Source organism: Spinacia oleracea, chromosome 5 (assembly GCF_020520425.1).
Source record: "Spinacia oleracea cultivar Varoflay chromosome 5, BTI_SOV_V1, whole genome shotgun sequence".
NCBI lineage: Eukaryota > Viridiplantae > Streptophyta > Magnoliopsida > Caryophyllales > Amaranthaceae > Spinacia > Spinacia oleracea.
The window spans coordinates 61,975,933-61,998,366 of record NC_079491.1 but is presented as its reverse complement, the minus strand read 5'-3'; the positions used below and the strand labels follow the sequence as shown (position 1 = coordinate 61,998,366).

Below are 22,434 nucleotides of genomic sequence, written 5' to 3'. Positions count from 1 at the left end.
GATTGTACTTGGATTTTGGAAATTATATTTGGAATTTGTATTTTGTACCGAGTTCCGGAATGGGAACGGTCTCGGAGATTGGACTTTCGCTCTTGAATTTTGGAATGTGTTCGTAGCAATTGGTACTTCCGCACGGAGTTGTTCCAACCACCTAACAAGGATAATGGTATCGTCATCATCCCAATGGGGAGACACGATTTAGGTGTCTACACATTCCCTGAAGCGAATGTGACATCCCATGATGGGAAAGAAAAATACCACACAACAATAGTGGTCGAGGACGTGGGCGTGGTCACAGATATGGTCGAGGTCGAGGTGATTCTCTCAAGAACTCCTTTTCCCACCAGAAGTGGGACAAAGATGGCAACAAAAAAAGAAAGATAAAATGAGAATGTGACAAATGTATGTTACCGCTGTGGAGGAAAGGGCATTGGTCTATGGAAACAAGGAAAGAATTTATAATAATTTAATATATAATGTTGAAAACGTAAATTAGTGGGTCTTGCTCTTCTTTGAAGATAATTATAATCAAAGCTATTATAGATTGAAATGCAAATATATAGCTTTGACTTTTGTTTATAAGTTGAAATAGGTTCACGACTTAAGTCTGGACATTTGACCATTAAAGGCCCACAGACCTTTTGGAGAAGTACAAGAAAATATGACCTAGAAAACTATAATAGTTGTTAAATCTTGTTGTCAAGATACCCTATATATCTTTCATGAAACTAATTTGGTCTTGCAGGCACGATAAGTTTGAGAAAGATTTAAGGAATTTTTTTTTAAAAGTTCATGTATTGTCTTTTTGGTGGATGGACAAAATAATTAAATCCCGAAGAAAAATATTATGATCACATTCAACTAGGTAAATCATTCCCATAAGTGAATGAGAAATTGTAAGACCAGAAATAGTGAAGATAATGTCATGAGTGAAATTTTTTCGAAATACATAAATACACACCAGAAGTGAGATTGTAAATGATAAAAAACATGTAAAAGTTGATGATGAGAAAACTCAAATATTATTTGGTTGGTTGCGAAAGAAATAAATTTGGGCCCATTACACCAAAACAATTTGTTGAGTTTTATTAGTACTCATCACAAGTGAATAAATTATAGATAAACATGGTGTATAAAGATAATGAAAACATATGTCTAATAGACATTGTAGCACGCTCTCCGAACCAAATTTATATACATGCAAGGATAAGGGGTAGATACCTCTCAACATAATAAAATTAGTAGTATATGATCAGGATTATAATACAATATGTTAAACTTGGTACAGATATTTGATCATGTCTTATTGACTCGCTCTAAGAGCATGAGTACTATACTACATTCTGAAGATGTATACTTTTGTGATATGTACCAAAGTTGTAATGGATACTCTTGAAGAGTACAAGCTATCTTCCATAAGTTTTGTTTAGATTGTCTTGCTGTTAAAATTGAGACACCAGTTTGTGTGGTTATATCACATCGCAATATGTTCAAATTATAGTATTTTATAATTACAGTGATCACTTTGAGAAGATAACCAGCAGTTATCGAATGAAATACTTTATATGATATTATATACGCATGATGTAATAATCCAGGTCATCCGGGTTTAAGAACACCAGTTATGAGAATTTAAAAATTCTTGTCAAATAAAATTTTATGTGATGACACTCCCTCGTATGTTGTATATATTCAAAGGCAGGACAAAATGATGAGGTTGAGTTGTATTTCAATCGAATAGTTATAATGAATCGATTGAGAAAATAAATACAAGAGATATTAATGATTTTGAAAAACTGTATAATGATAGGTGGTTTAAAGTTCACCATGATAGTAAGTGACCCGAAGTTCACCACAATGGTAGTAGGTGACTTGAAGATCACCAATAAGTTTACAAGTGTTTTGTGATTGATTTAAGTATCATAAATAAGCATCATAAATCTCTTGATTGAGGCAATCATACGTCAGCACGAAAAGAGAAAATATGAAGAAAACAACTGCATATTATATCTACTCCCTATAATCAATGTTGATCTCCAGAAAAGAACAAAAGTATGTAATATTTATCAAAATACAAGTTGAAAAGTGTATTATTTAGTTGGTGAAATTTTTTATGCCCCATAACATATTGAAAATATTTTTCCAACTAAGGGGGAGACGAGCAAAAATAAGTTGGCAAAATTGAAAGATAATAAAGTGATCCCCATATGAGTAAGTGTACATGTGAACTTTATGTCCTCGAAGTATGTTTGGACATAAATATCTATGACTTAATTATGTTAAGTTTTACAATGTCTAGAGACATAAAGGTATATGATAGTCATAGTGCTCGATATTACATATATTAAGTGTTGAGAATTATATATCTTGTCAATATTTATTTAAATATATACACCTGAAGTGTAGATTACATATACGGTTCCAACATAGTGCAAAATAAATTTATTTATATAAAAAGGGCAAGATAGTGCATTTGATGATATTTTTGAAAATAAAATTATATACTGTATGAAATACCCTTGAAGTGGTATCACTACAACAAAATGAGTAATTAACAGCATCTAATTTACAGCGTTTATGAAAAAACGCTGTGATTATAATGAATAAATTTATAATACAGCGTTTTTTTATTAAAGTGTTGTTGAAACACTCGGAGTCTCGGAGTGCTCCTTAACTCTTTACCCAAAGGGAAAAAAACATTGTGACGCCCACAAAAACCATTTACCACGTGACTCGAGGCCACGATCTATGCGGTTCATCTCTATCTCCCCAAAAAATTTCCAGAACGCTAAACTACACTTTTCATTCCCAATTCGAACCCTCAATCGAAAATTTAGGGTTCCCTTCAATCCAAAATCGTCGAGTTCCCTTCAATCTGAAATTTGTCGATTTCATTTGCAATTTTGCGATTCTTCTTCTTCTTGGTAAGTTTTGCTGAAATTTCAATGAGTTGTAAATTGTTATTTGTGGTATGGATTTTAGTATTGTGATTTGCGTTTTACAGGTTTGTCAATTAGGAATTTTCGATTTGGAATCTGTTAATTGCAGTTTAATTGCGATATGCTGGTTTACTTTTGTTGAATTTTGTTTCCTTTTTTCCCATAATTTGTAGATTTTGACAAGTTTATTCGATGATTTTAGCTAAGATCCACTACTAGAAAAATCGGATACAGGGGCAAGTCATAATTGCCTCTAAAAATGGGGATTTGGCCTCTAATGGGTTTATGAAGCAAAAGAGTGGATGCCTCTAATAAGTCCGTCGCTAATTAGTGGTTGCCTCTAAAGGCCCCTTTTTGAGGCAACACAATGTGTTGCCTCTAAAAGCCCATACATTTAGAGGCAACCATATATCCCTGCCTCAAAATATAATTAGAGGCAACCCCATATTATTGCCTCTAAATATAATTAGAGGCATCCATTTATACTTGACTCAAAATATAATTAGAGACAATCATATACTTTTGCCTCAAAATATAATTAGATGCAACCACATATTTTTGCCTCAAAATATAATTAGAGGCATCCGTATATTCTTGTCCCAAAATATAATTAGAGGCTAATATACATTCTTGCATCAAAATATATTTAGAGGCAATATTAAAAGTTGATTCTAAAGACACTATACATTTAGGGGCATCCATATAATTTTGCCTCAAAATATAATTAGAGGCAAAATAAAAAGTCGGGGGCAACCATATGAATTTGCCTCGAAATATAATTAGAGGCAGTATAAAAAAGTTTTTCTAAAACGAGGTATATTTAGGGGCAACCATTTAATTATGTCTCTATATATAATTAGAGGCAATATCTTTTTTTTTAAAAAAAATAATGATATTTAGATGCAATTTGATATTGTCATAAAAGGTGTTTAGAGACACCGGAATTAAAACTAGCGTATTTATTTCATACATTTGCAAGCACGATCACCTATAAGAAATAACCATGATAAATTAAGAAAAGTAAACCAACAAATGTCATAGGAATCGAAGATGTATCAACTCCAAATAATATTATTAACCAAAAAGAGGACCAACTGTTGTTCAATCTCAACCAAAATAAACACCCTAGGGCTTGCAACAACCCGCAAGCCAAAACTAACAAAAAAACAAAAAAAATGTGTCTTAGAAGATGCTTGATTGGTATAATCGGATATTTCTATCACTGTTGACAGCTTTAATGCATGGTTAGATTTCACTAGATTGGTGCATAAACAAAAATTAATGAAAAGTCAAAGCAAGCTAACAAAACAGAACAACAGCAGTGTCTGCAGACCAGCAATATCAGCAGAACAACAGCAAGACAGCAGCAGCAGGACAACAGCAGCGTGATAGCAACATAGCAGCAGCGTGATAGCAACACAGCAGCAGCATAACCAACAACAAATCAGCAGCAACAACAAACATTATCAGTGTGTAACACAATACAGTAACAACTCTTATCATGAAGGTCATATAGAGAGTACTATTTAGGCAAACGATTTCAAAAAATAGGGTGAGAATGAGATATGTCAGATACCCTGAGATAAGACATATCTTATTAGTTAAAAAAAAGATAAAACAACCATGGTGAGTCTTAAAGTGGCAAGCGTTGTATCAGCATCGAGGCAGAAGTCTTTGAACAATCTGCTGCAGTAAGTGAAAAGCACAAGCATGACCTGAAATTAAGATTTTGCAAGTGCCACCAAAATAAGTACATCAATATGCTACACTTGCAAGCTTGTGTTGCTGCTAAATTGCTAAGTTTCAGCAACCAATACCTACTCTGGAGCATTGAGCATCAAACATCCTTGTGTTGAGTTAAAACTAACAGCATGAGGCTATATCAGGCCATATGAAATTACGCACTACTCTTATCTCTTATATTATTAGACTTCCGAACTACCTAATTAGTTGTTTTCGTCATAGATTTATATTACATACACTGAGTATAGTTAGTATGTGTAACTGATTAGAGAATATATATATATATATATATATATATATATATATATATATATATATATATATATATATATATATATATATATATATATATATATATATATATATATAGTTATATGTAATACATATATTAAATAAATTATGTTGAGTGCTTAATGCTGATCAAATAAAACGAGTGTAACTATATGAAATAAGGCAGCAATATTGCACAAGACACATGAGAATCTCAAATTTTGCAGTCAAGTAAAAAACGGAACATATTATAAGTAAGATGTGTTGTTTATGGATAAGACTTGGGCGCACTTCAGTCATAAATTGTGGGAGAATAATTACATGGCTTAAACTAAAGATAAGTTGGCAAAACAAATTGGACTCTGTATTGGATTGTTTGTTAGCTCGCTCCCACAGTCCACCCCAACATTTGCTTAACACATCTACAACTCGTATTGACCTTATATAACATGTTACCCATAGTCCTTGACAACTTCCAGTGTCCGACAACTTTTCACTCAGAACAAAATTTCCAATCAATTGCTCCAAATTTACATTTTTGTTTTATAAACGGGTCGAGTTATCTATCATCACAACGAACTTAATTACAGACACCACAACTCCACTTTATGGATATACATGTCCCTGGAAAATACGCCAAATGACCCTTTAAAGAACCTCCCTCAGCAGGGTTACTAGGACAATGCCCCAACCCTCGCTGTACAAGTAACCATAGAATTCAAGTTGAATCAATACGGTTCTTCCCCATAAACAAGCAATTGATATAAACTACTCCGTATTGGAACTTCTACAACTAGTCAACTAGTGCGTTTTTTTCTCTTCTACTACTTTTCTTGTGGCTATACCCTTCAACAATACCATTTACTACGGCAAAAATTTGTGTTTCAAACCACCAAAAGTACGAGAATAATAGGCATATAAAGCAACCAGGAAACGGTTGTTAGACGAACTAACAAAATTATAAAATAAACACTTTAAAAAAGAAAAGAAAAGCTTTAGATGCACAGCACTCAGTCCTCGTATGCTCATGTTTTACACATAACCAGGGCATATGCAGTTCAGTTTTTGTGAAGAAAAAAAAATCAACTTTTCATGTATTAAATGATCAGTTCTAGAAATATCAGGGCATATGTTTGGAAGCTTTTGAGGTGTTTCTACTAGTGACCAAGAAGTAATGAGGATAGAGTAATTCCGCATTATGTCCATCAACTATCAGATCCAATACCAGTGCAAAAGTTAAAAACACAATAGAGAAATAGATTCCCCACAAAAGAATTGTGCATAACTGCCATCTTCTAGAACCAAAAGGCAAATGCTTGTGAAGCCACCAAATATTTGGAATCATTAATATATTTTTTAAACAAGAATTCCATTTTCTTAGGTCACAAAATCATCAAAAAGAAATAAGTGGGGTTTGAGATTATACCCATAAGAGAAATAGGAAGGTAGAGAAGCAGCAACAACAACCATAAGACAGATAACACAACAACATCAACGGAATAGCAGCAGCAGCTCTGGCAGGCCACGAGGAGGTGGCACTCCGTGAGTCTAGCGGAGGAGAGGAGAGGTAGAGGAGTGAAGCAGGGGAGAGGAACAAGAACACAACGATCAACACCGATCAACCTCCAACAACATACAACAGCGGCGATGGAACACCGTCGCACCGACAACCCAAAAGGGGTAGCGCACCCACAACAGGAGAGAGAAATTCAATTAGTTAGGGTTTGAGATTTTAAATCAAAATCTAATTCAATCAATTAATGGAGGGACTTAGATGGTTTACCAATTGAAGATGAGGTCTAGATGAGGGTGGTTTAGCGGCCACCATCGGCGGCGGCATCACGAAGCTTGGACGAGAGGAAGGAGAGACGAGGGGAGCAGCAGCAGAATTAACACAACAACAACGAACATCCTCAGCAGCAGAATCAGCGTCGCCGGCGAGAGGGTAACGGCTGGCGGCGCGGCGGCGAGGCGGCACAAGGAGCAGGAAGGAAGGAGAGGATTCGTGGTGAAGGGAGAGAGAGGGGAGGTGATGTGTGACTGCGTGAATGTGTGCGAGTGAGGGAAGGGATGACTCATCAGTCATCAAGGTAAAAGGAGAGAAGGGAAGGAATTCCAAAATAATATGAATAATTCATTTAATATTTAAAATAACTCTTTTATACGGAGTAAATGTATTAGTAATTTAATTTAGTAAATAAAATAATTTCACTTTTCAATTGATAAAATATGAATCACAATTTACATTCGCGTTCAAATAAAACAATAAAAATTTAGAATTATAAAAATCTTTATTCTTTAGTCGAGTAGATTTCTAAAATTTTAACTCGTTGTAATAAGTCGATAATAAATCTTTAAGATGATTAATAGATAATACTAAACTTAATCCAATCATTAATAAAATCTTAAATTACTAGCCTCAAATTTGTTTCAAAAAAATTTTAAGAGTGAGATTCAAAAAAATAATTATACTTAAAAGAAGATTGAGAGTTGCTTAAAAGTGTGATTAAAAACAATAATTATACTTAAAAGCAGATTGGGAGCTTTTTAAAATATGAGTTATTACATTAATAGTTGTCGCTACATTTCTAACCAGAGGAAGACTTTAACTCTTTAAGCACTCAAGTACTTAGAGATTCCACTGATCGAGAAACCAAAGAATGCATACCTAGTCTGCTCCGATTCAAAAATACATCAATTTCAAGCCCTCGAGTTGCAATCAAGGTCTTTAATGGATAAATATAAATATGCAACTTGAGTACCCAAGTGTTATTTTCTAACTCTAAGCATCTTCTGCAATCCACTTAGTTGAGCGACCCTTATCTCCAGCAAGAAATATACTCGATTCCTACAGTGTAACAGAGTAAACATTTGTACTGGTCATATAGACGACAAATAAATAAATAGCGGAATTTGGTACGTGTGCTTCTCAATTCCATTAAAAAATAATTGCATAGGTAGATAATAAACTCAAAGATTTCGAAAAGGTTTGCATAAACCTAGTTGAGCAAATTAAAGAAAATGGATGCTTAAATGCCTCGATATTTTGTCATCTACCAAAATTTGTAGCATAATAGCAGACGAGTATCTTTGAAACCTCTATTATTTTCAACATATTTAAAGCAGAAACATAATCAATCAAGCATACATAACCAATTTTCAAAAGAAATTCAATCAGTCGACTTTGTAGAAACAAAAAAAAATTACCGTACTCAAATAAAGAATGAAATGAAACAAGTTTAAGCACAAATTACAGATAATATTGAAAAACTAGGAAATCCTTGTCAATTTTCACAAAATTAAACAACCATGACGAAGTTAGTGTTTCATACACATAGAAACCAGAAAATCAAAATTAACCAAAATCAATTTAATCGGAATAACAAAAGAAAACCTTATTTTAAAAAAAATCATAGTTATTGAAGTTCAATACAAGAAAATTTGAAAAATAAACAAAATTGATGAGAAAAGTTATATACCTACTATTGTTGAGAATGACTTTGAGCAAGTTATGACGATGAGTTTGTAATCGATGATATGAATTAATCATAGAGTTTGAGATATTTTATTTGTATTTTCTGAATTTTCTGGATGAGAGAATACATCAACAGAAATAAGCAGCGCAGGAGAAGAGATTCAATTTACTTTTTAACTAATTTCATTTACTTTTAGTTGTTTTTCATTTGCTGTTACTATAAAATTAACGTAATCTTATCCAAAACGACATTTTACTAAAACAATTCGAGATGTTAGTTGACAATGCTGATACTTTATGGATATCAATGTCTTTTCTTCCTTAAAAGTTGAAAAAAATAAGTGTAAGATGTTTCACAATTTGGTTATTTACTTTCAAGTTAATACGATTTACTTTAATGAGTTTTGCTTTACTTTTAAGGGGCGGAATTGATTTTCATTATAAACTTGGTTCTACTGGAACCTGGTTCCTTATATATAAAGTAACAATGACTTGCTTCTTGTGATGTACTTTGCTGAATGTATCTACAACATTTGGCTCCAAATGAATGATATGGTGTTTAATCACAGATGTAAAAGTCCTGCTGACATTCTGTCAGATATTAAGTTCAGAGTTGCTTGTAGGGCAACTGCTAGTCAACATCTGTTTCTTTTAAGCTAGCTTATGTGTAGTTGAGTTGTTGTTTTTTGGCTTGCCTGTGTTCTGGTGGTTTGGTATTTATGTTGTCCTGGCTTTGGCTAGGTGTAATCCTCTCCTTTTGGTAATAAAATATCTTTATTTGCCAAAAAAAAAATGACTTATTCAATTGAATATAATTTATTGAATTAAATTTATTAATTAGCTCAAGCAAGAAAATAACTAGTCAAATAAGTCCAAATTGACATATGTCATCTCCTGGTGTATCCTTAGATTTTAAAAAATAAAAAATTTAAAATAAAAAATCTTTTAAAATTTAGTTACGATTTCATGATTATTATAGTAAGAATCTATCATAATATATTAATGTTTGATTAAGTTGAATTGTATTTATTTTATTTTAGATTAGTGTTTGATTTTGGATGAATTTTATTTTAGATTTATTTTTTTAATTATTAGAGTGTTTGATTTTAGATGGAGTTGTATATATTAGTAATTAATTAATTAAAATATCTATGTGACACCTAACTAATTATCTACGTGGCAATCAATTTTTTTTAATTCAAAAGAAATTAGAAATCTTATTTTTATTTGCCGAAACCATTAGTAATCCTACGTGGTGCTCTAATAATTAAGCAAATATGCCTATTGGGTTAATGTTTGATTTTAACTTGAAATTTATTTATTTTATTTTAGATTAGTGTTTGATTTTGGATGAATTTTATTTTAGATTTATTTTTTAATTATTAGAGTGTTTGATTTAAGATGGAGTTGTATATATTTGTAATTAATTAATTAAAATATCTACGTGACACCTAATTAATTATCTACATGACAATCGATTTTTATAATTCAAAAATAAATTAGAAATCTTATTTTTCATTGACTGAAACCATTAGTAATCTTACGTGCCGCTCTAATAATTTGACAAATATGCCTCATTTACATATATATATATATATATATATATATATATATATATATATATATATATATATATATATATATATATATATATATATATATAGATTTCCCTCAAAATCCAAGAAATCATAAATTTTTTAAAAATATTCCCTCTAAATAGCGGGATACAATAATTCAATTTGGCGGTAATTCCATTTTAGGAGCCCGCTTCCCTAAAAATAAAAAAATTCAGGAACCCGCTATAGGGATGTCAATGAGCCGATACGCTCGTGAACAACTCGTGAACAAGCTCGGTCAAAGCTCGGACAAAGCTCGTTCAATAAATAAATAAACGAGCTTGAACAAAAATTTTAAGCTCGTTTAATAAATGATACTAGCTCGAACAGCCTAGTGTTCGGCTCGTTTAGGCTCGCGAACAACTCGTTCATGTTCGTTTCCAAGCTCGTTCGTGTTCGTTTATAAGCTCGTTTAAAAGCTTGTTCAAGCTCGTTTGTATTAAATTTCTAAAAAAAAATGACAAATTTTTATTTATAAGTAAATATAAGTTGCAATTATTTTGTTAGATTTTGATTTTTAGGAGATTATAATTTATAAAATAATATTAGTTAGTATACTGTGCTAACTTTTTATTTGGGTATGGTTATGTTTTTATAATTTTTTAAAATAATATTTCATTTATTAATATGATCATTTAAATTCGATCTTGCTTGTTTATTAAGGCTTGTTTGTTAAAAGCTCGTTTCTTAAGGCTCGTTTGTTAATAGCTCGGCTCGGCTCGAGCTTGAACTTAAACAAGCTACTCGTGAGCTAAGCTCGAACAACGAAAAACTTAAATGAGCCAAGCTCGAACAGGGAAAATAAAAGCTCGGTTAAGCTCGGCTCGAGCTCGAGCTCGGAAATTTCTTATCAAGCCTAGCTCGAACATCCAAATACTCGGCTCGACTCGGCTCGGCTCGTTGACATCCCTAACCCGCTATTCTACATTTCCTAATTTCATTATCCCGCTGTAACCTATCACAATACCTACTCTCACAAAATTTTCTTTTTAATTTCATTCACTTTCCCCTCCGCTCTTGCAATTCCTCTCTAGTGCGACTCATCTTCTTCAAATCGGTTGATTTTCGGTGTTCCTGCATATGTTTTCACCTTCGTTGCGGTTACTCCTATTTCAATTTGCTAGGTACGTATGTAATTAATATGATATTTTGTTTCAATTTTCGCTATTTTGATTGCTACATTTAGGGATCAAAATTTGTTCAACTTGTTCAACGAATTTCAATTGTTGAAGTTAGGGTTTCAAATATTCTTTGTTAGGAAGTTAGGAAATACATAATTTACATTCTGACAATCAAGAATTCCAGGAAATTGAAACCCTTAGTTTCCCGTTTAGGTGTTCTTCCAAGTATTTATCAAATTTTGTCTGTGTTAATGGATTAATCTGTTTGTGGGGACTTGGATGCAAAATCCATCACTTTGATATTTTGGATCAGCCATTAAAACTGCATGCCCCGATCTTGAGTTTGAATTGCAACAATCCGTCAAAGAGTCTGATATTGTCATACTGCATTTTCTGATATGTGCCTCCTGGTTTCAAATGTTCATGGCTTTGTTACTTGGACACTTTGGTTGATAGACATGTGTAGGTGTACAAAGAAAGTTTAGTTTTACTTTTGGAGTGTAATGAATGATCTACTTTGTCATGACAAAGATTAAGTATAACTACTGCTCCATTCTACTTGATTTATTTCACATTCCTTCGTTACTTTGGTTGCAATGTCATTATAGTTTTTGTACTCGGGTTTTATTACAACAAACTGTAATCTCAGGAATCTTGGCTTTTAGTATGTGTACCTAGTTATATATTGCATCCTTTGTAAATTGTAAAATTGGAAGTAGACGTGTTATATCCAAATATCCTTGCACCAATGTTGCGGTCCTTGCTGAGATTGTTTGTTACTCCGTATATTATGTTCCTTACAGCTCCTAATTTGCAGGATTATATGCTACATTTAGGTAAATGTTATGATGACTTCTTGAAGCATGCAACTAGTTTTGAACGATATTTTTATATGCTTCTTTTCAGGTTGATCTGGTAATTTCCTCCTCCAATCATCCTAGAGAGCCTCCCAGAAGATCAAAATCAGCAGCCACCTATCAATCTTCATGACTAACAGAAATGCAAGTTCAGCAAGAGAAGATGACATGCGCGATTTAAAAGATCTGTCTGTTTTTGAGATGCCCGGAAACAGAGTTGATACTGATCAAATGAGTACGCTAATAGGGAATACATGTTCTAAAGTGCGTACTGCGTTGCAAGAAACTCAAATTGTAGAACCATAACCATAATAGAGTTAGTTCCTCGAGTTTGTGTCTATTTTTCTTTCAGCATGGTTAAATTGATCCTTGGGAGGTACCAGATTCTGCTCATCCAAGAACTATAATCATCTAATATACTAACATATACCATCACACTGTATTTTTACTTGGATCGGGTTGGATTGTTTGGTACCTCCCTGGAATTTGTGTGATATTCCTCTGGATATTCCTAGCCGAAGTTTAATTTGTAAACTTACATTGTTCTGTTTCTTCTCACTCATCTATAGTTGATTGGCTTCTTTTACCGACAAAGCAGACCGCTACCCAACAATAGTGTTTCGAGGATCGACATGCCTTTGAACTTCAGTGTGTCCTTGAATTCTTCCACATTTCCACATCCGAATGAGTTATCAGCTCCAACATCTCCCTGTGAGCCTCCTGGTCCTCCCCATATATATTTCTTTTCCCTATTAGATAATTTTTTACAGTAGATGGCATGACTTGGATTCAAATGTACATACATGTCTTTTTCTGAAATGCATGTTGACTGTACCTCTTACAGCTTGCTTTCCCAAATGTCAGCATCCCCTTTCAACTTCTTTAATTCATTCCCTAAGCTAGTTTTAACTACCTGGGCAACATTGTTCTCATCAGTTAGACCAGAACTTCTGGTTTGCACTAACTGAAGTACCCAGCAAGCTATCTTAACTTTTCTTCTTCTCTTCAAAAATTGAATCTGCAGGTTTATTGTGTACTTATTAGTTCAATCTTGTTAGTGTATTTATCTATTGTTATGACTTGTCATAAAATGTTGGGTTTTTTTTATTGTCCAAGAAATTTTATATTGTTGGCATGGAGAAAGGTCTTTGCAGTGGTTGCGAGGTGTGGTAGGGATGCTGGTGTAACAGGGTTGTCTTGCTAGCAGGTGCATACACGCGAGTGATGGTTGCATTCTTGTAATTTGCTAGAATTGCGGTTATTGCATCAGGTTGGGCAAAAGAGTGAATACTTGTGCATTCATTTGTTCTATACTTCTATGTGTGATACTCTGTAATATGACTATCACTTCAGGTCTGTGAGTTGTCTTCTATCAGTTTGATTAGTGTTGCTTCTGTCAGGTTGATTATTACCGCCGACCAAATATTTCCAGAAACACGATATTTGTGTCTGCATCATTTGTATGGTGTTTCCCAACCGACCATCTGTAGTAAGCATATCCCTACAAAACACATCTTCTCTCTTGTGGGCAGGTAGACTTGGTACTCAGTGTGCCTACACAGTGTGTCCCTAGTGTGTCCCTTGTAGGCAGTTAAGATTTTATGCTCATAGTATTGTTTGTTGTTATCTTGTATTGCCAAGCATGGGCTCATTTAAGATAATAAAAGACTATGTGAACTAATATTCCACTACATCTCGGCTGAATTTATTCGATCTGAAATGATGACAACGCTTTCCCCTTTTGTATATAGAACTTGAGAAGCAAATTTCTGATCTCCAAGTTTGGTCTGTTTTGTATGATTTTATTAGTTGATTTTAGCTCAATCTAAGCATGCCTGCACAACTTTTTTTCCTCTTAAAACTACCACGACACTTTTGTAACAAAAAGAGCCTATTAGCTCAATTGGTAGAGTTTTGTGCAATTGCACAATGATGTAGGTTCAAATCCTACATGGGCTATTTTTAGTTTATAATATTATTCTCCTATTGGTTGATCATTTACTTTAGTTTATGATACCCTGACTAATCCAAGGAAGAAAAATCATAAACCTAATTCATGAAAATAGCTTGGATAATAAAATTATTCTCCTACTAGTGTGGGCTCACTTAAGATAATAAAAGACTATGTAAACTAATATGTCACTACACTTTATTTTTTCTTCTTAAAACTACCATGGCACTATACCAATAAAAAGAGTCTATTAGTTCAATTGGCAGAGCTTTATGCAATTGCACAATGATGTAGGTTTGAATCCTACATAGGCTACTATTAATTTATAATATTATTTTCCTATTGGTTGATCGTTTACTTTAGTTTATTATACCCTTATTAATCTAAGGAAAAAAAAAAATCAAAAACCTAATTCATGAAAAATAAGTCGGAGAAATGAACAGAAGAATATAAAAACCACGGTTACGAGCACAAAATATGGATAAAAAGCAAAAAACGAACAATAAAAATAAAAGACTTGCCCGCAAATTTCTTAGCCAAACAGTACATTCTAGGGGCATTATAAATTTCATTGATGCTAAAAAGAAGGTTTTAGAGGCAAACATTACTTTATTAAAACTAAAAGAAATAGGGAAATTCTATTTGGTAGCATTACACTTTTGCAAATTCTCATTTATAACCAATATTTTGTCACTTTCTCTAAAATAGCCTTAGTAATCTAAGTTTTCTCTAATATAACATTATTTCAATAATTTTGACTTAATTAATCTAATTAGAGTTTACCATGAATTAAAATTATAACATTTCTCTAATATAACATTATTTCTTTAATTTTGACATAATATTTTTTTTATTATTGTATACGGAATCTTACTGCTATAAAGTACTTTTTAGGGGCAACCATTATTTCATTAATGCTAAACAATACTTTTTAGGGGCAACGAAATTTTAATTGATGTTAAAAAGAAGTTTTAGAGGCAACCATTATTTTATGATTCTAAAAAAATATTTTAGAGGCAACCATTATTTCATTAATGCTAAAAGTACTTTTTAGGGGCAACATTAATTTTATTGATGCTAAAAAAAAAGGTTATAGAGGCAACCATTATTTTCTGATGCTAAAAATATGTTTTAGAGGCAACCATTATTTCATTAATGCTAAAAAGTACCTTTTAGGGGCAACGTAAATTTCATTGACGCTAGAAAACAGTTTTAGAGGCAAATATTATTCCATTAATGCTAAAGGTACTTTTTTGGGGCAACTTAATTTCTTTTGATGCTAAAGAAAATTTTTAGGAGCAACCATTATTTTATTAATGCTAAAAAGTACCTTTAGGGGCAGGCTAAATTTCATCGACCTTAAAAATAACTTTTAGAGGCTACCATAATTAACTAATGCTAAAAGGCACTTTTAGAGGCCATAAAAAATGAATTGCCTCAAGGTGTTGCCTCTGTATCTAAATTTTCTTGTAGTGATCTAACTTGATCTATTTTGATTTTTTTGGTTTTAAGGGAATGCGTCCAAGAGGATTTTGATGGAGCTCAAGGAGAAAGATCCTCCTACTTCTCGAACTGATGGTATAATACATTAATTTCTTGTAAAATAGCGTTTTTATGGAAGCTGCAAATTTGATTATGATTAATCTTATATTTGATTAAAAAAATTAATATATACTTCATAATTGCCTGTATTGCTGATAATTTTGGGATATAATTCCCAAATTTATGGTCTCTAGTGGTTCCTTGTACTAATTAGGGCCCTCGTCCTTGGTTTGCTCCACCTGAATTTGTAGTAAAAAAAGGTGTGAACGCGTATGCGTCACTTGGTAAAGTTGGATAGGTTGGTTTTGGTATAGCTTTAATGTTATTAACCAGTGTTTCATTGTCTATAGATTTAACTATTTAAGCTACCGTGTAGACATGGCTTTCATGAACTTTTTCCATGTGTCAAGAAGTAGCTTTCTAGCTTAATTTAGTTTTTTTTTCTTCTTATTATTGCAAGTCCTGAGTCCGTTGGCTCATATTGTTGCGCAGTCACATTAATCCTCTGGAGACAAGCTGGTCTGATTATCCTTTGGAGAGACTAATTCTGATATATGATGTTGTTTCCAATTCTATATATTCTGGCAGAGATGAGATTATTGAGTGGGATAAGGAAGTTAAACAACTAGGTAAGGCACTCTTGGGCTATTCTCTCAAGGATTGGGAGTGGAGGCTGATAAGTTGAAAGAGAAATCATGTTCAGGAGACAGAGTTATGGCCGGCCACTATTATCCATATTGTCCCCAGCTCAACAAGACAGTTCGGAACTTGTGATCGCATCCCATACTGATCCTGGCGTTCTCACACTGTTGCTGCAGGATCAATTTGGTGGGTTGCAAGTTAAACTTGAGGGGAAATGGGTTAATGTCAAGCCAATCCAAGGTGCACTTGTTACCAATGTCGGCGACTTGCTTTAGGTATAAAAACATATTCCTATATTTTCTCTTATATAACTAGTTTCAGTTTGTTAAAGTTGATTGGTTCTGTTTTATATTCAGCTCCTCTCGAATGATAAGTACATGAGTGTAGAACACCGAGCGTATGCTAATCCTCAGCAAGAACCACGAGTCTCAGTTGTTGTGTTCTTTAACCTAAGCACGAGGGAAAACTTGTACGGACCCCTACCAGAGATAGTATCACCTGAAGAGCCTGCACTATACAACCATCGAATTATTCCTCGGTGCAAGATTTCAACCAAGGTATTCATTTACAAATGATTCTAGCTTGTTAAACTTGATTGTCCCAGAACAATGAAGAATATATTGCCTTGATCTTGAAAGATCCATGATTATGGGCAGTTTATGTGTATAGTATCTGTCATGTATGAAACACAGATATTTTTCCCTCCCCAATATGTGTATAGTATCTGTTCTGTATCTATTCACTGCTCAGGTTAAGACTGAGACTTTAAACATCAGGATCATATTTATAGGATGAGGCCGGAGTAACAGAAATTATTCAAATAAAAGCAATTAGAAAAAGAGTGAAAAGTACATTTTCAGAAGGCATAAGGAGGGGAGAGAGAAAGAGAGAGAGAGAAAGAGTAGGCTGCAGAGAGTAGGGAGTACTAGGGTGTGCATAACCTACATACAGTACAATAGGACTTATTAGGAGAAAGTAGTTAAAAAATTGAAAAGAATTACTGATTTCTGACTAGCTAGTGTTGATGTGACATTGACAGGGTCTGAGAGTGTATGAATCAAATGTATTACTGCGGTCTGTAGTCTGTAATATGTTTATACAATATGTGTTCTTGCAGCTTTTTCTTTTATGTGCATAAAATTTAGTTTGTTGCCTTGTTTAGTCTCCGTTCTTGTTTTGCAGAATGAATTAAATCGTTAATGCACTAAACATCGAGATGTGAGGATGAAAATTATTGTTCAAAGGCTGGAGTTGAAACAAGTTCAAGTGGTGGTCAAGCCTGCTGATAAATCAGTGGAACGGCTGAAAGACTACATCAATGTTAGAGCATGGAGGGGTTAAGTTTGTCAAAGAGAGGGGAAATCGGGTTTTGAAGTGTTGTAGGTCTTTTCCCAGTATGTTGACATCCTAGAGTTTTGTGGTGTTCCACCAATACAACTAGAGAGGCGGTTGCATGAGGTACTTGAAGCAAGACAAGAACTACGGATAACAGAACTCGAAGCACATCTAGAACGCATGAAGCAAAGGCTTGAGAAGGAGGTAGAAGTCACTTGGTGGAAAGACACTGGTAAGCATATCTCCAAGCAAGTCCCTGAATCTTCCCGTGCCTTGAGGTAGTCCTGTAGTAACCTACATTTCCATATTTTGACATAACTCATATTCTTAGCATTATATATCTTTGTGCTTAGCAGACAGCTTTACAAAACTAGTCTGTGTTGATTGATCAACTATTGAAGAACCGAAGATTTAAACGCCTGGCTTAAATTTTGCTTAGCAAAGGGATTTTAGCTGTTTAAATTCCCTTGGCTTTACTTCACGTAAATTCTATCTACTGTTTGCTTGCAGCAGCTGTGTGTTTTGTCCGATGAGGGATATCCATATTCGCCTTTCTAATAATAATAATGGGCTGTACTTTTGTTGATTTGGTAAATAAAATATCTGTTATGTTTGGGCCGTTTCGCTAGCTCTTATTTTTCTTAGAAAGAAGATACATGTTTGCATAGCTCTATTTTGTGTTTGAAGTGAAACATGATTGTTGAAGAAAATTAAAATGAGCACCAAGTAGATACAAATATAAGTATGTCTTTTTATTATGTTTATTACAGTTTTTATTTGTTTTTGAATATTATTCATAAATAATTGATTTTATTTTGCTTGTGTAGTATCCTCTGCAAAAGAATGGCATGGATTCCCGATATTATGTAATGAGATTCATTTAAGAGATGCTTGACCATAAGCAAACTCGAATATTTGAAAGATGTATGTATTTTTCTTTGTTCAAATATGCCTAGACATTATATGTATTGTTACTAATTATGTGAACTTTCTCATTTTGTAGTACTTTCATGATTGCAATATTCCGAATTATGATCAAGAACAGATTGATGAAGTCATAGCTCAATGGACTCGTCGTGTTCTTCTCGTGTGAATACTGTGGTGGATTAATTGTATTTTTATTCTAATTTTAGTGTGTTGATTTGAAATTAAAAGAAGTATTATATAACATAGATACTTCTTTCTTTTTTCTATTTTTTTTCCTAGTGTGTTTAATTAGGTAACATTGCATATGATTTTAAGTTATGGGACATGAGACGTTTATTTGATATGATAGAAATGAAATTAGATGTTATGTATATATATTCAATTTTTTTTTTTCTTTTTGTGGGGAGCAACCTATTTAATTCAACTCTTACGTTACTCTTCTTAATAGTTGTTTTTAACTTTGTGTCACGGATATTTAATAATTAAAAATTAAAACTAAAAAGAGCCCAACAACTAAAAAGCGCCTTAAATATTAGCGCCTTTTTGTTAATTAAACACTACTAAATTAAATTAGTTGTTGGGGGCATAAAATTTTCCGCCAAACCAGACCTTTAATGGCGCTTATATATTGAACGCTGCCAAATGAGGAAATATTAACAACGCTTTTTAAAAGCGCTGTTATTCTTTTAACAGCGCTGCTAATTAACAACGCTTTAAAAGCGCTGTCTTTCATTAAAAAAAAGCGCTATTAAACTGTTATTTTGTTGTAGTGTATAGATATTTGAACAATAATAGATGGCCCGTGAGAAAAATGAATGCTACCTATTAAGTAAGTATTTATATTTTATTTTATTTTGATAAATAAATAAGTATTTATATCATTATATTGATGAATAGCATGCAAAGTATATGTTGAAGAATTTTGATGATACCGGTAGATGATGGAACCGAAATATAATGCATATGCGAGAAATAATGAATTTTGAATAGGGGATCGTAAATCTATGTCTGTTTCGATGTAGACATAACTATAATGATCAAATTAGCTCATGGACCTGAAGTCCAACAAGTTATGGATTTGAAATATCCACACTGTACAGTGTTTTGCATTTGAGTCTTACATTCATATACATGTGTAGTTAATAGGTAAATGCATCATACATTTAGTTTGTTTTATGTTTTATCATGGTATGATGTAGAATTATCTAGTTATAATTTCATATAACATGTTTCAAAACTATTATGATGTCGTACATAAAATATGAATCCAAAGAATGGTAAGACGGATTTGCAATTTTATGGAAATTTATAAGATGAGATTCTTGCTTCATTGGGCTCGTAGTTTCAAAAGAAATATAATACTCCCTCTGTCCCAGATTAGTTGTTACACTTACCTTTGCACAAAGTTTTAGGTGATAAGTGGTTGTTTGGTTATCAATTGTTATTTTATTGAAAAAGTAGATGTGATAGGAGTTAGTGGGGTATTTTTTTAATTGAATGAGAGAGGGTGTGGGGACAAAAAGAAATTTAGTGGGAAGAGAGAGACAATATAATAATTGTGGGGTCATTCCTAATTTAGAATTGTAACAACTAATCTAGGACGGATGAAAAAGGAAAGTGTAACAACTAATCTGGGACGGAGGGAGTACTGATTTAATAGTATGTTATGAATCATGCAAATAAGAAAAGTTCCTGAAGAACTTATACATGATGTTCTTAAACATCTAGCCCTGTGAGTTTTGCATATGCATATCATAACATTGATGAGATATTATCAAAACTTTAAAAGAATGTTTTTGAAATGACAATTCAACCTGAAGTTTGAGTACGTAAGAGTTATGAATTACACATACTCTATTATTCAAAGAAGAATTCTTGTACAAATATGAATCATCTTAAAATATAAGATAAAAGTATATAATGTCCTTATGATGAATTTTATTTTATGGTCCAGAAGAACCATAGTATAAATAACATTATTAGCTATATTATACCTCCAAGTTGGACGATGATATTGTTATTTATCTATAATTTCCATGACCAAAGAAAGTTTGATCATTATTGATTGAAAACTACCATTTATGACCTCCAGAAGAAGGTATATATGTCCAATATGTATGGATAAGTTTCATACAAGAAAATGTATCTATCTAAAGTGAAGCTAAAGTATTATGCATTGAGAAACTCAAAAACAAACGTATCGAATTGAATGAGATAGAGAAAAACAAATGATCTTACAAGCATTATTTTCAAAGCATTGGTAATAAAGATATTCACTTCATCTGTTCAAGTGGAGAATTGGAGATTCAAGTTAAATTTTGGAGAATCCATTTTCAAGGAACTCCATGCTGCTACATTTGAGAAGCTACTCAACAATATTGGATGGATTGCACCAGAAGATCTCAAATGATGTATTCATCAGGGGGAGAAATACGCGTTGCACTCTTTTTCCCTTAACCAAGGTTTTGTCCCACTGGGTTTTCCTGGTAAGGTTTTTAATGAGGCAACATCTCAAGCGTATTATGAAGAATGATGTACTCTTTTTCCTTCACTAGGTTTTATCCCACGGGGTTTTCCTAGTAAGGTTTAACGAGGCATAACCTTCAATAATGGACATCCAAGGGGGAGTGTTATAAATATTATGTGGATGCCCATTATACCCCTAGTATATTTCCAGAATATTCTAGATCTTAAGGTTTATTGTTGCTCAAGCAAACCCTATTCTATTGTATGTATATATAGCTTGTTGTTCATGGAATAAAACACACAATTGTTCTCTCCCAAATACTCCTTTCTTTCTCTGTATTCACAACATCACTTAGTATTTAAACATATTAAATTCATCACTATTTTGACTTTTGTATTTTAAATGTTATCTCTATTAGATTAACTTTTTACTATGCATAAAAAAATAATTTTCTTCTTAAATTTACCTACATTGGATTTTATCCCGTCAACTATACAATAACTTCTAAATTTTTACCATATGTAGAAAATTTCATAAAATCATATTGTGTTGAGGGGTCTATATGAAGTGCCTTTGATGTAGGGTGACTGATGGATGCAATAGCTTCTTAATAATCAGACTTTGTAATCAAATTTATCATGCTTCACATTCTGCTTGCAAAGCATCCTCTCGAAAGACTCTAATATTCTTCTTGATCCTCCCATTCTTCTATTATGCAATCTTACAAATATACCTATATTTTGCCTTCCATTTCTTTTCTTCTCATGCAGTTGATCCTTCCACACCCGAGACGAAAATTTACCCATTCTCATTTCGGTGTTATTTTATTGGAGTCGATACATCATGTCAATGAGTTTATATAAGAATTAAATTTGATTGGATGTGAAATTCTGTTAACATATATCTCATGTTATCTTTTGAATAAATAATAAAAGATGTACTTCTCTTTTAAAATATTCACTTTAATCTTATCTTCTAAAAACTCACTTTTCTTTATCTTACATGTACTTATTTTATTTTATTATTTCTAAATCATAATATTTAATTATAATTAGTGACTGGACAATCCTACGTGGACGCTCCCAATGTTCACAAAAAAACTCCCCCTTTATATATATAATAATATTTGTTGGATTAGACTTGATGTCTATTTTTCTAAAAGAAGAATATACTTCCTCCTATTCTTTATAGTTGCAACATAGTGGAATTTGCACTATTCACATAATCTACTTTGCTTATTTTTTATGATCTATGCTTTAGGAAAAACATATTGATGTGGGATCTTGTTAGATTCGTCTTAATGTATATTTTGCGAAAATCAATTTTTTAGAATTTTTACTTATCGGTAACTAAATATATCAATTGTTCAAGATATGCATTGGCAAGCGTGAAAAGCAAAGTTTTGCAACTAAAAAGAATTGGAGGAAGTATATATATAATAACTAAAGATATTAACGGTCAAAGTTGTGCATCGATAAACGTGAAAATCAAAGAGCAACTATTTTTAAACGGATGAAATACGAAGTACATTGAAGACGATATCGGAGTA

At 32.7% G+C, this 22,434-nt stretch overlaps 2 long non-coding RNA genes across 6 annotated transcripts; one reads left to right on the top strand and one right to left on the bottom strand.

Annotated features, from left to right (window-relative positions):
* Positions 1-3,992: 3,992 nt before the first annotated feature.
* Positions 3,993-7,062, bottom strand: LOC130460743 (uncharacterized). The gene is made up of 2 exons (XR_008920861.1): positions 6,379-7,062; positions 3,993-4,654 (listed from the first exon to the last, which is right to left on the bottom strand). It is a non-coding gene; the product is annotated as an uncharacterized lncRNA (long non-coding RNA).
* Positions 7,063-11,001: 3,939 nt separating this feature from the next.
* LOC110780281 (uncharacterized) lies at positions 11,002-18,809 on the top strand. Of its 5 annotated transcripts, none has more exons than XR_008921636.1 (9): positions 11,002-11,167; positions 12,071-12,337; positions 12,591-12,732; positions 15,485-15,550; positions 16,103-16,431; positions 16,513-16,713; positions 17,339-17,723; positions 18,319-18,415; positions 18,495-18,809. It is a non-coding gene; the product is annotated as an uncharacterized lncRNA (long non-coding RNA). The 5 variants fall into 5 exon arrangements; XR_008921637.1 differs by having other exon boundaries at positions 12,071-12,732; positions 16,103-16,225; positions 16,333-16,431; positions 18,495-18,808; XR_008921635.1 differs by having other exon boundaries at positions 12,071-12,732; positions 16,007-16,431.
* Positions 18,810-22,434: the final 3,625 nt, after the last annotated feature.